Source organism: Hemitrygon akajei, unplaced genomic scaffold, assembly GCF_048418815.1.
Source record: "Hemitrygon akajei unplaced genomic scaffold, sHemAka1.3 Scf000054, whole genome shotgun sequence".
In the NCBI taxonomy this organism is placed as follows: Eukaryota; Metazoa; Chordata; class Chondrichthyes; order Myliobatiformes; family Dasyatidae; genus Hemitrygon; species Hemitrygon akajei.
Window position 1 is genome coordinate 3,182,516 of NW_027331940.1, and position 11,510 is coordinate 3,194,025.

At 47.7% G+C, this 11,510-nt stretch overlaps 1 non-coding gene across 1 annotated transcript; it reads right to left on the reverse strand.

The window, feature by feature from the left end:
- Positions 1-216: 216 nt before the first annotated feature.
- trnav-cac (transfer RNA valine (anticodon CAC)) lies at positions 217-289 on the reverse strand. Its single transcript has one exon. It is a non-coding gene; the product is annotated as a tRNA-Val (tRNA).
- Between the last annotated feature and the right edge of the window lie 11,221 nt (positions 290-11,510).

Consider the following 11,510-nt stretch of genomic DNA (forward strand, 5'->3'; position numbering starts at 1 on the left):
TAGGTTTAAATCCGTTTATGTTCTCCTGTAAATTATATATAATTTCTATTAATTCTTCTTTCTTTAATTTACCTTTGCCAGGTTTGAAGTACAATGAGCTACTGCTAGAAAAGCGAATGTTCATTATATTTACACCTGGATGCCCATGACAGTAAACTTGAACACAAACTGAAAAGTTGAGTCTCAAGTTCATTTGAAGCACATGAGCCCAAACAATGTTTCTGCGCGGGATTGAACTGGGGACCTTTCGCGTGTGAAGCGAATGTGATAACCACTACACCACAGAAACTGTGCAAAGCGCTCAATGCTTTGCGCTCTTGAGCAATGACCCGAGGCACCCCCTCCCCGCCCTGCTCTGAAGTACAGCAGTAAGTACAAAACATTGCCCACTGTTCCTTTCCGTTTTCAGTAACACGTATTAAATAGGTTAGGACCTTATTCCCTGGAATATGTGTATAGGTAGAGTGTTACAAGGACGTGGCGGTGGAACGAACCCAAGTGCTGAACACGGGCATGGAATGGGTGCCAAGTTAGTGTTTACCCGGAGTCTTGGTTTTAGTAGAGAATTCAGGTTCGATGCTAGACTCAGAACTGATCGTCCTAAGAACCATGGGGTGAGGTTACTCAAACACGAGTCGACCAACGAGCTGGCACCTTCTAGTTGTGATCATAGGGTTTTTATACTGCATTTTCTGATGGAAAACAGGTGTTTGTATTTAGTGGAAAATGGGAATGATTGAGAACTAAACGAGGTGATTGAGGCCCAATTCCTGAGGAAGAGAGCCAGGTGCCAGAAGGGACCATGACAATACCACTTCCCCCCCCCCCCCCACCAACAGGAGCCTTCTGGCGATTCTCCAGGCCTGTCTGGATGGTTCCGATGAAAGTCCTGGATGAGGGAAGGGTCTAGGATGAAAGAGCAAGGGACCCAGGAACACTCTTCAGGACCTTACCCTTCCCAGTCCACCAGGTATTGGAGACCCTTGCCCCGACCGCACACATCCAGTAGTCTTCGGATGGTGTATGCCTGATGGTTGTCGATGACACGGGCAGGTGGGGGAGTCTCAGCGGGGGGACAAAAGGGGCTGACGGAGACTGGCTTTAACTGAGACACATTAAATGTCGCGTGGATGCAAATGGACCTTGGCAGCATTAGGCTGACTGCAGTGGGATTGATAATCCTTTCAACATTGAATGGTCCCAGGAAGCGAGGGGCGAGTTTCCTATGTTCGTTTTTGAGCGGGATGTCTTTGGAGGAAAGCCACACCATCTGCCCCGGTTGGTACCTCCGGTGCCGGAGTCCGGTGTCGGTCGGCTCACTTCTTATTTCGATTTGTTGATCTCAGTAGGGCTGTGCGTGCTTCCTCTCAAATATTTCGGCACCAATCAATATGGTCCTGGACTAACGGTATCGCAATCTCCCCTTCATGCGCGGGGAACAGCGGGGGTTGGTACCCAAGGGAGCAGTCGAACGGAGACCTCCCAATGGCCGAGCTCACCAGAGAGTTGTGGGCGATCTCAACCCACGGGAGGTGGTCGCTCCAGGTCGACGGGTTGTTTGCCGTTACACAACGTAACGTCGCCACCAGGTCTTGGTTGACCCGTTCCATCTGCCTATTCGACTGGGGGTGGAAGCCGGATGACAGGCTGGCCGATGCACCTAAGGCCCGACAGGAGACCTTCCATAGCTGCGAGACGAACTGGGAACTCGATCGCAGACGATGGCCATATCCGTCTTCCGTGGACGCGGAAGACGTGGCAGACGAGGAGATCTGCGGTTTCTTGAGAGGAAGTGAGTTTAGGGAGGGCCACAAAGTGCACCGCCATGGAGAATCGGTCTATCACGGTGTGGACAGTGGTGTTTCCGCGGGAATGGGTAGACTGGTGAAGAGGTCTAGGGCGATGTGCGACCAGGAACGACCAGGTACAGGTAGAGGACGAAGAAGACCCGCGGGTGATCGATGAGAGTCCTTTCCTCGAGCACAGATGGAACAAGCGGAGACATAAGAACGCGTGCCCCCTCCGTGGACGGCCACCAAAAGTACCTCTTCAGGACAGCCAGGGTCCGATCACTCCCGGGGTTGCAGGCGAACGGGGATGTGTGCCCCTTTGGAGAACCTGAGGCCTGACGGAGACGGGCACGTACAGGCGATCGCCGGGTGCATTCCCTGGGTCGGGGTCGTCCCGCTAGGCTTCCTTTACTTTAGCCTCGATCTCCCTAGTGAGGGTGGCCACACGCAGGATGGTGGGAGGATCGTCTCGGGACTGGAGGTGTCATCCTTGGAGTCATGCTGGCGGGATAGCGCGTCCGGCTTCCCGTTCTTGGATCCTGGACAGTACGTGAGGGTAAACTTGAACCGTCCAAAAAAAAAATACCCAACGGGCCTGGCGGGAGTTCAATCATTTGGCGGTCTGAATATACCCCAGGGTCTTATGATCAGACAAACTCGCAGAATAAAGAAATCAGGGACCATAACTGTCCTCGACCCCGTCACTCGCAGAAATAAAATCAGGGACGATAATAGTCCTGGACCCGTTACTGGCAGAAAGGAACAGCGACCCAAGTCTGGAGCTGGCCAGGTGGATTGGAAAGGGGCACTAGCATGGCTGACGGAAAATCCTCAATGGCTGGTGAATTGGAAAGGTGCATCCCAAATAACAATAAATATTCGAAACGGAGGATGAGGCTAACCATGGCTGATCATAGAATGTAAAGACAGCATAAAGGCAAAAGTGAGGGCTTATAATGTAGCAAGCATTAGAGGGAAGCTGGAGGTTTGGGACGCTTTCAAAAAATGGCTAATACTGGAGAAAATACCTTTTTTCAGACATATGAATATTAAAAGGGATGCAAGAGTGGGTATCAGAAAGCTGGAAAATGAGGCGGAAGAAGCAGTAATGGGGGAAAAAGAAAAGTGACGAATTGAATGAATATTTTGTGCCAGACTGCTCTGTGGAAGACTCCAGCATAATGGCACCGAGAAACACGTGTCAGAGGGCATCAGTGAGAGTGGATGCTGTGACCTGGAGAAGGTGCCTATGAAGCTGAAAGGTCTGAAGTTAGATGTCATCGGGACCAGTTGGACGACACCCCAGGGTTCTGAAAGTGGTAACTGAAGAGATTCTGTAGGCACTCCTTCACGTATCATTATATATACAACAGCTCCATAGCAAAGAAAGCCCAGCAGCGTCTCTACCGTCTGCGAAGGCTGAGGAAAGTCCATCTTCCACCACCCCCCGATCCTCATCACATTCTACAGTGGTTGTATTGAGAGTATCCTGAACAGGTGCATCACTGCCTGGTTCGGAAATTGCACCATCTCGGATTGCAAGACCCTGCAGCGGATAGTGAGGTCAGCTAAAAGGATCATCGGGGTCTCCCTACCAGCCATCACGGACATTTACACAACACGCTGCATCCGCAAAGCAAACAGCATTATGAAGGACCCCACGCACCCCTCATACAAACTCTTCTTCCTCTTGCGGTCTGGGAAAAAGGCACCGTAGCATTCGGGCTCTCACGCCCAGACGATGTAACAGTTTCTTCCCCCAAGCTATCAGACTCCTCAATATCCAGAGCCTGGACTAATACCTTACTGCCCTATTGTCTTGTTTATTATTTATTGTAATGCCTGCACTGTTTTGTGCACTTCATGCAGTCCTGGGTAGGTCTGCAGTCTAGTGTAGCTTCTTTCTGTGTTGATTTTTACGTAGTTCAGTTTAGTTTTTTGTACTGTGTTATGCAACACCATGGTCCTGAAAAAGTTGTCTCATTTTTACTGTGTACTGTACCAGCAGTTATGGTCAAAATGACAATAAAAGTGACTTGACTTGATATTCTAGAATAGATCTTGATGACTGGTTGATTGTCACTCCACTCTGAAAGAAGGAAGTTAGGCTGAAGAAAGGAGAATATAAGAAAGGTAGCCTGACTTCAACGTGTTCAATAACTCAAAAGATTCGAAGCACATTGAAGATCAAAGACAGTTGAGGAGAAAGGGAGATTTGTCAAATAGATCACCGTGTTGTACGGTGATGCACCTTGGAAGAAAGGATAAAAAAGTCTCTAAATGGAGAAGGTTTTCTGAAATCAGAGTTGCAAAGAGACCTTGTGCAATATTCCCTAAATGTTTACTTCCAGGCTGAGTCAGCGGTAAAGGAAGGCAAATTCAATTTTAACATTCAGTTCAGGAGGAGTAGAATATAAAAGCAACAATGTAATGTTGACATATGTCCGTAATTATAAACCCGATTCTGATCCTGACCTGTATCCCCAACAGTGGAAATCTCCTTCACTTACGATACGGACGCCAGTGTTATCCCTCCACACTCACGTTCTGACCTAACGGTGTTGAAACAAATTCCACAGCTCTCCAATTATACTGTTGTATTGGAATGATGATTCACCATTTCCGTTACTAAAAATAAAACAAGTACAACCCTCAGTTCAATTGCTGTGCTACGGTGTGTGATGAACATTGATGGAGCTGCGATGGCCGAGTGGTTAAGGCGTTCAACTTGAAATCCAGTGGAGATTCCCCGCGCAGGTTCGAACCCTGCTCGCAGCGCACACACTACAGGCACCAGCGGCCAGATATCCCACTGCCAATACAGAATTTTACACTCTTCAATGCAATGCATTGCTACTCTGATCAATCCCCTCGAGGCAGCTTAAACTCTCTGCAATAAAACTAAAAGAATCAAACACAGAAAGCGAATATTTCAGCGTCAGTGTAAAGAAGTGGACTCTGTCCTTTCGCTCTACGATTCGCATGGCGAGGTATTTTCATCCTCTGTCAGATTCTAATCTCACTCAATTCCTGTGTTACTGTAGTTGTGGCAGAGTCCACCCGAGAGCATTAGCGTCTCCCTCAGCTGTAGCTGGAGCTTTCCCCTGATCAAATCCCCGGTACGTCTCTGCAGCTGGAGATGTTGCAGATCGCGGGCAGCAAGCGTTAGAAGCGCCAATGTATGGCGAATGACCCACAGTGTCATTGACTACAGATCCCCAATCCCTGAGATTCGATGTAGTACAGTTCCCGGCAGTGAGACCATTCGTCAGGCCGACCCGCAGAGTCATTGACTACAGAACCCCAATCCCTGAGATTCGATGTAATACAGTTCCCGGCAGTGAGACCATTCGTCAGGCCGACCCACAGTGTCATTGACTACAGATCCCCAATCCCTGAGATTCGATGTAATACAGTTCCCGGTAGTGAGACCATTCGTCAGGCCGACCCACAGTGTCATTGACTACAGATCCCCAATCCCTGAGATTCGATGTAATACAGTTCCCGGTAGTGAGACCATTCGTCAGGCCGACCCACAGTGTCATTGACTACAGATCCCCAATCCCTGAGATTCGATGTAATACAGTTCCCGGCAGTGAGACCATTCGTCAGGCCGACCCGCAGTGTCATTGACTACAGATCCCCAATCCCTGAGATTCGATGTAATACAGTTCCCGGCAGTGAGACCATTCGTCAGGCCGACCCGCAGTGTCATTGACTACAGATCCCCAATCCCTGAGATTCGATGTAGTACAGTTCCCGGCAGTGAGATCATTCGTCAGGCCGACCCACAGTGTCATTGACTACAGATCCCCAATCCCTGAGATTCGATGTAGTACAGTTCCCGGCAGTGAGACCATTCGTCAGGTCGACCCACAGTGTCATTGACTACAGATCCCCAATCCGTGAGATTCGATGTAGTACAGTTCCCGGCAGTGAGACCATTCGTCAGGCCGACCCACAGTGTCATTGACTACAGATCCCCAATCGCTGAGATTCGATGTAGTACAGTTCTCGGCAGTGAGACCATTCGTCAGGCCGACCCACAGTGTCATTGACTACAGATCCCCAGTCCCTGAGATTCGATGTAGTACAGTTCCCGGCAGTGAGACCATTCGTCAGGCCGGCTTTGACGAATTCATAATCCGGTCCTGGCATTTTAAGTCGCCGTTCTGTATGCAAGTCAGCCGGGAGACCAGTTCCATGAGTTTACATTGTTGTTGAATGGAAAATCTCAAAATGTTACTCCCAGTGTAAGGGACCACGGGACCACGTCAGTTACTGATGGCTCCCGTCCGGTTATGCCATATGATCATGGCTGCACTTCCCCACGTTTCAAGCTGTCTTCTTTGGCTGTTTCACAACCCCCGTTTTCCTTAATATTTCAAAAAAAATACGACCATATCCTATTTGAATCAGCCCTGTGCTGTAACATCCACAACCCCGCCTCGTCGAGTAGTCTCTGGTATCAGGAATGTATGTACAGATATTCCGCTTTAATTCGTATTTAAACGATAATTCCTCATCCTGCAAATTTTCCTTTACTGTATACCTCATCCATCGTCTTAGATTCAGCCCTTATTCTACATTCTGCAGTGTACAGTTTTAACTTCAGTTGTTCGTCAGAGGACGTACATTCCTCACGGGAGGTGAGTCAGTTAAATTGTTCCGAGCTTCTCCATTGCTACTGTACCCTTCAGCATATATGAGGAGTTCAATTACCGTCACCGTGTCGGCGCCTACCTCAGAAACCTGCACAAATATATTACAATGCTTACTGTCTTTCTAATTTCCAATCGAGTTGCAAGAAACTACAATCTGCAGTTGCCTGGCAAAATACCGGATCCACCCATCGGCTCGCCATCTCTGCTTTGTGAACAGTTTCCTTTGACAGTCTCACCACAACCGATCGTCCTTCATTTAATACCAATCCCAACGAAGTACATGACCTCACACATTCCAGCAATAAACACTTTTGTCCAGTTTGCGCCCTCACTGAAAGAACCAATTGCATCCTAAATATTCTCATTGCAACCCGTTGTCCGGCTACGTCACGTAATCAGCCTCACACAGGAAGGACAGCTCATTAATGAGGGACGATAATAGACCGCCATGACACTGCCGATGAATATTCTTCCAACCTGCAAAGGAACAACGTCGACACAGGTGGCACCGGATACTAGGGTTGACCTTGGGTGTCTAAGGTTATGAGACAGAAACACACAGTCAGCGGTTCAGGAACAGCCTCTTCCTCTCTGCCATCAGAATCCCGAATGGACTTTGAAACTTTGAACACTACCTCAGTTTTTGAATATAGAGTATTTCTTTTTATTGCACATTTTTCATAATCTATTCAATATACATAATTGATTTACATGTTTATTTATTATTATGTTTTATTTTATTTATCATTATTATTTTCTCTCTCTGCTAGATTATATATTTCATTGAACTGCTGCTGCTAAGTTAAGAAATTTCCCGTCACATGCCGTTGATAATAAACCTGATTCTGATTCTCTGTTCAACGCGGTAATTTCCCGGTTCGGTTTTCATTAACGACATGGATTTCGATGTACTGAGTTCTGGTACCGTATCCAACACAAATCCGGAGCCGGTAACACGTTCTTCAATAAATCCTGTTCCCTCAGCTGGGGAGATAGGAGAATTTGTGGAGTTGACATCCCATATTTCCGTCAGGTCCATGCTCACAGCATTTTTAGCTCAGAATATATACCAGATTAGTAGGTCCTAATTCAGTATTTCAACGCAAAACACTGGAAATTTCTTCCGCCACACAGCCCCCACAGCAGCATATGCTGGTCAACGACTTGAGTTTCTACTTCGCGAAAATAACTGACAGTGATTCAATTCATCTGTATCTGGTGACGGATCTAACCGAGGGGATCATGCATTATACGTAAATGGTGATTACCTCAAAATCAACTCAAATTTATATGTATGCGCACATCTACGTGTACACAAGCGGAATGAAAAATGTACTTGAAGATGGGTGGGGACAGGTGGAAACTAGCCAAGTCGCCATGCCAATACAGTTTATTTAGCTACGATATTTTATACTTTGCAACCGAGAGTCTAACAATAGATTCTGAGTCGAAACAGGGCGTTGGTGCCGGTGTGTTCTACAACTGTACGGATGCAGAGCGCTTCGCCTCGTTCACCAACGTATTTCCTTAAGTTAGACAGCGGACGATTTATCGCTCGGAGCAAAATCCTTGCGTCCAAATCAGACAACAACACACACAAAATGCTGGTAGAATACAACAGGCCAGGCAGCATCTATAGGGAGAAGCACTATCGACGTTTCTGGCCGAGACCCTTCGCCCTGGGATTGAATAGTTAGTGATATGAAGAGCATTTGATGGCGCCGGGCCTGCATTCACTGGAATTCAGTAGATTGCGCGGGACCTCATTGGAAGCTATCGAATGGTGAAAGGCCTTGACAGGGCGGATGTTGAGAGGATGTTTCCTATGGTGGGAGAATCTAAGACCAAAGGACGCAGCCTCGAGATAGAGGAGCATCCTTTTAGAACAGAGATGAGGAGTGAGTTGTTCAGCCAGCGAGTGGCGAATCTGTCGGATGCTGCCACAGAACCCTGTGGAGTCCGAGTCTCTTTGTATATTTGTCAGAGATCGATAGATTCATGATTGATCAGGGCATGAAATAATACCAGTAGAAAGCAGGAGAATGGGGCTGAGAGGAAATGTCGCAGCAAACCTGATGGGCCAAACGGCCTAATTCTGCTCCTATAATTTGTGGTCTTATGCTGCTGAATCAGGCGGATGCAGGTTAAGCATAGACAGGAATGAGGTGTCTGTGGCAGCAAGTTAATACACACGATGATTTAAAATAAGCACATTTCATTAGGCAATATCTTAATTCGCTGACCGGGAATCGAACCCCGGACCGCGGCGGTGAGAGCGCCGAATCCTAACCACTAGACCACCAGGGAAGCTGATGGAGCTCTGCCTACAGCAATAGACAACTATCAAATCAGCAAAATATAAAACGAAACTTACTGGTAAATAATAATAATGAAAACACGTGATAAATATTGCCGTGAAACTACTGCTCAGCACTTTGCAGATCGCTTGTTCACCCAGCACTTCTGGTTGAAGAACACTCTGGACTCTGAATGAATCAGTGGGAAACACTCGTTCTCCAGTGTCTTTATAAAGATTGTGACATTCAGATTCTCTTATGAGCTCTGGGTCATTTTTTTTCTGTCACTCGCCGATTCCGGCGACGTTGTTGCCGATACATCTGGTGTCTTGTTCCTCACCCTCTGCCTGGATGGAGGTAGGAGAAGGAAAACCAGACATTCAGAATCCCGAAATATGGTCTGGGGGTGGAATGGTAGGCTTTCCTGATCGTGCTCTAACAGTGGTCGAGTGTGCGGGAGCCCCTGGTAATGAGGATGACGAGCTGGTGACAAATAAGCCGAGAATTCCTTAAATAAGCCTGATAGAAACCCCGCAATGATCTGAAAGTCCTCAGGGTAGGCAGTTCCTTGTTTGCTGGTCGCGGCACACAGTACATGGTATGCTTGCTTAACATCTGCTCTGGCGGTATGTGAAGTGCCGTCCGGATCAATGAGGAGAACCTCTCGGTAAGCAGCACCGACAGAACTCAATCTTTGGATGTTGTGATTGGGAGAACAAGGGTGCGGCAAGACCGCTATGTACGGTGAGCATGAAGAGTTAGTCATGAAACAACACCCCCCCCCCACCAGCACCACAATACCTTCTTATCTTCTCCGAACGGTGGATTGAGATGCCTTCCGTCTGTTCCACCGAACTGAGCCATGTCTCCATGAAACAGAGAAGACAGCAGCCCCTCATTTCCCTCCGAAACTGCAATGTTGCGCTTACGTAATGCATCTTGTTTACAAGTCATTGGCCTTTGGCTGAGAAGATGCCGGGTAAAGGACGCTTCATAGCCCGTCGATTTAGTCTGGCTTGAAGTCTTCCGAACCGACCTCTTTTCCGGCAATGGTAATGGCTGACCTTCGCTGATCGCTGAAAGGTGCCTCACCTGCATTCACGAGAGTCAAGTCCATCTGGTCCTTCAGCAGCTCGTTAAACTGCCGATTAATTTAGACAGCTCAACAGTACGTTTCTTAAAGGGAAATTGGGGGCTTCAGATTGCAAAGACAGTGGTTCAACAGGAATACATCTGGACATTTTGCGAGCTGTCGGCAATACGTCGCGTGTATCGCAAGTGCCTTCGTGGATCTTTGGATTTATAAACAAATCTCAACGTTCGTAAATCCTTATCAATAAAGTAGACATCCCGCTCTTACTTGAGCCTACAAAATGCATTACCTCGGACGTCATCTCTCTCCCATCTATCCCCCTCCCGCTTTCTACCGACACCAAACACCCGACTCCGATCTCTCTCCCCATCGAAAATCTTTCACGAATCCCCGATCTCTCGTCTCACCAGATCCCTCGACTTCCTTGCCCTCCCTCCCCCTGGTCTTTCTCTACCTTCCTCTTCCTCTCGCTACCTCACCAGTCTCTGTCCCAGTCACTTTCTCCCTTGTCCCTCTCTCTCTTCTCTCTGGCCAGAGTCGACTCCTTTCCCGGGTATTACCTTTTCTCTTCATTGACTGTTCATGGAGTGTCATGGAGTGAAGATGACGTCTGAACCTACGTGTTTTATAGTTGAAATAATAAAAGTTACTTGTTGGTAAATACGGATTCTCTGTACCTCGCTGATCATTATTACAAGGGGTGATTCTTGTAACGGTGGCGTCCATCAATAAAGCTGCCCACCAACAAGTCCCGCCGTCTGCACGGTGTTACCATCGGGATGGAGATACAGAAGCGTGAAAGCTCACGCTCAGTGAATCAGGAACAGCTACTTCCCCGCCGCCGCCAGCAACTCAGGTTTTTTCCCCTCTAAATTTATTTAATTGCACTGCTACAGTAAAGTTAACAAATTTCACCGCATATCCCGATGATCTTAAATCTGGTTCTAATTCTGATTCTCAATGGGTCTGATAATACTGCAGGAGAATTTAACAACAAGAGGCCAGAAATGTGAGTGCCGACCGCTGGGTGATATTAAAGGTTTTGCTTGGAAGGGACAAGTCAAGTGCTACGTAATGAGCAATTGTCCTCGGTGTTCGGACTACGCTGGTCATGGGGTATGAAGGGAAGTATCTGGATAAACAGGAACATTAGCGAGAGTCAGTATGGGCCAGTGCGTAGGAGGTCATGTCCAACCAATCTCACAGAGCTTTACGAGGTAGTTACCAGGAATGGTGTGGAAGGCAAGGCAGTGGATGCCGTCTAACAGGAACTTCAGCCAGGAATTTCTCAAGGTTCCGTAGGGGAGGATGCTCGAGGAGGTTCAGTCGCTTGGCTTTCACGATGAGCGAGTAAATTGGATTCGCTTGGCTATTTTGGGGAAGCTAGAGTGTGGTAATGGATGGTTGTCTCTCTGACTGGGCACCTGTGATGAGTGGAGTGTCCCAGGGATCGTCGCTGTGCCCGTAGTTGTTTTTAAATCCATATCAACGATCTGGGTAATAATGTCGTTAGCTTTGCCGATGACAACGACATTGCCGGGTGTAGTCGAGAGCGAGGAAGAGTACCGGAACATGAAACGGTATCTGGGACAGCTGGAAAAATGGGTCGGAAAATGTCAGATCGCATTTAACATACACAACTCTAGGGGGCCAGCCCGGGTTGCTC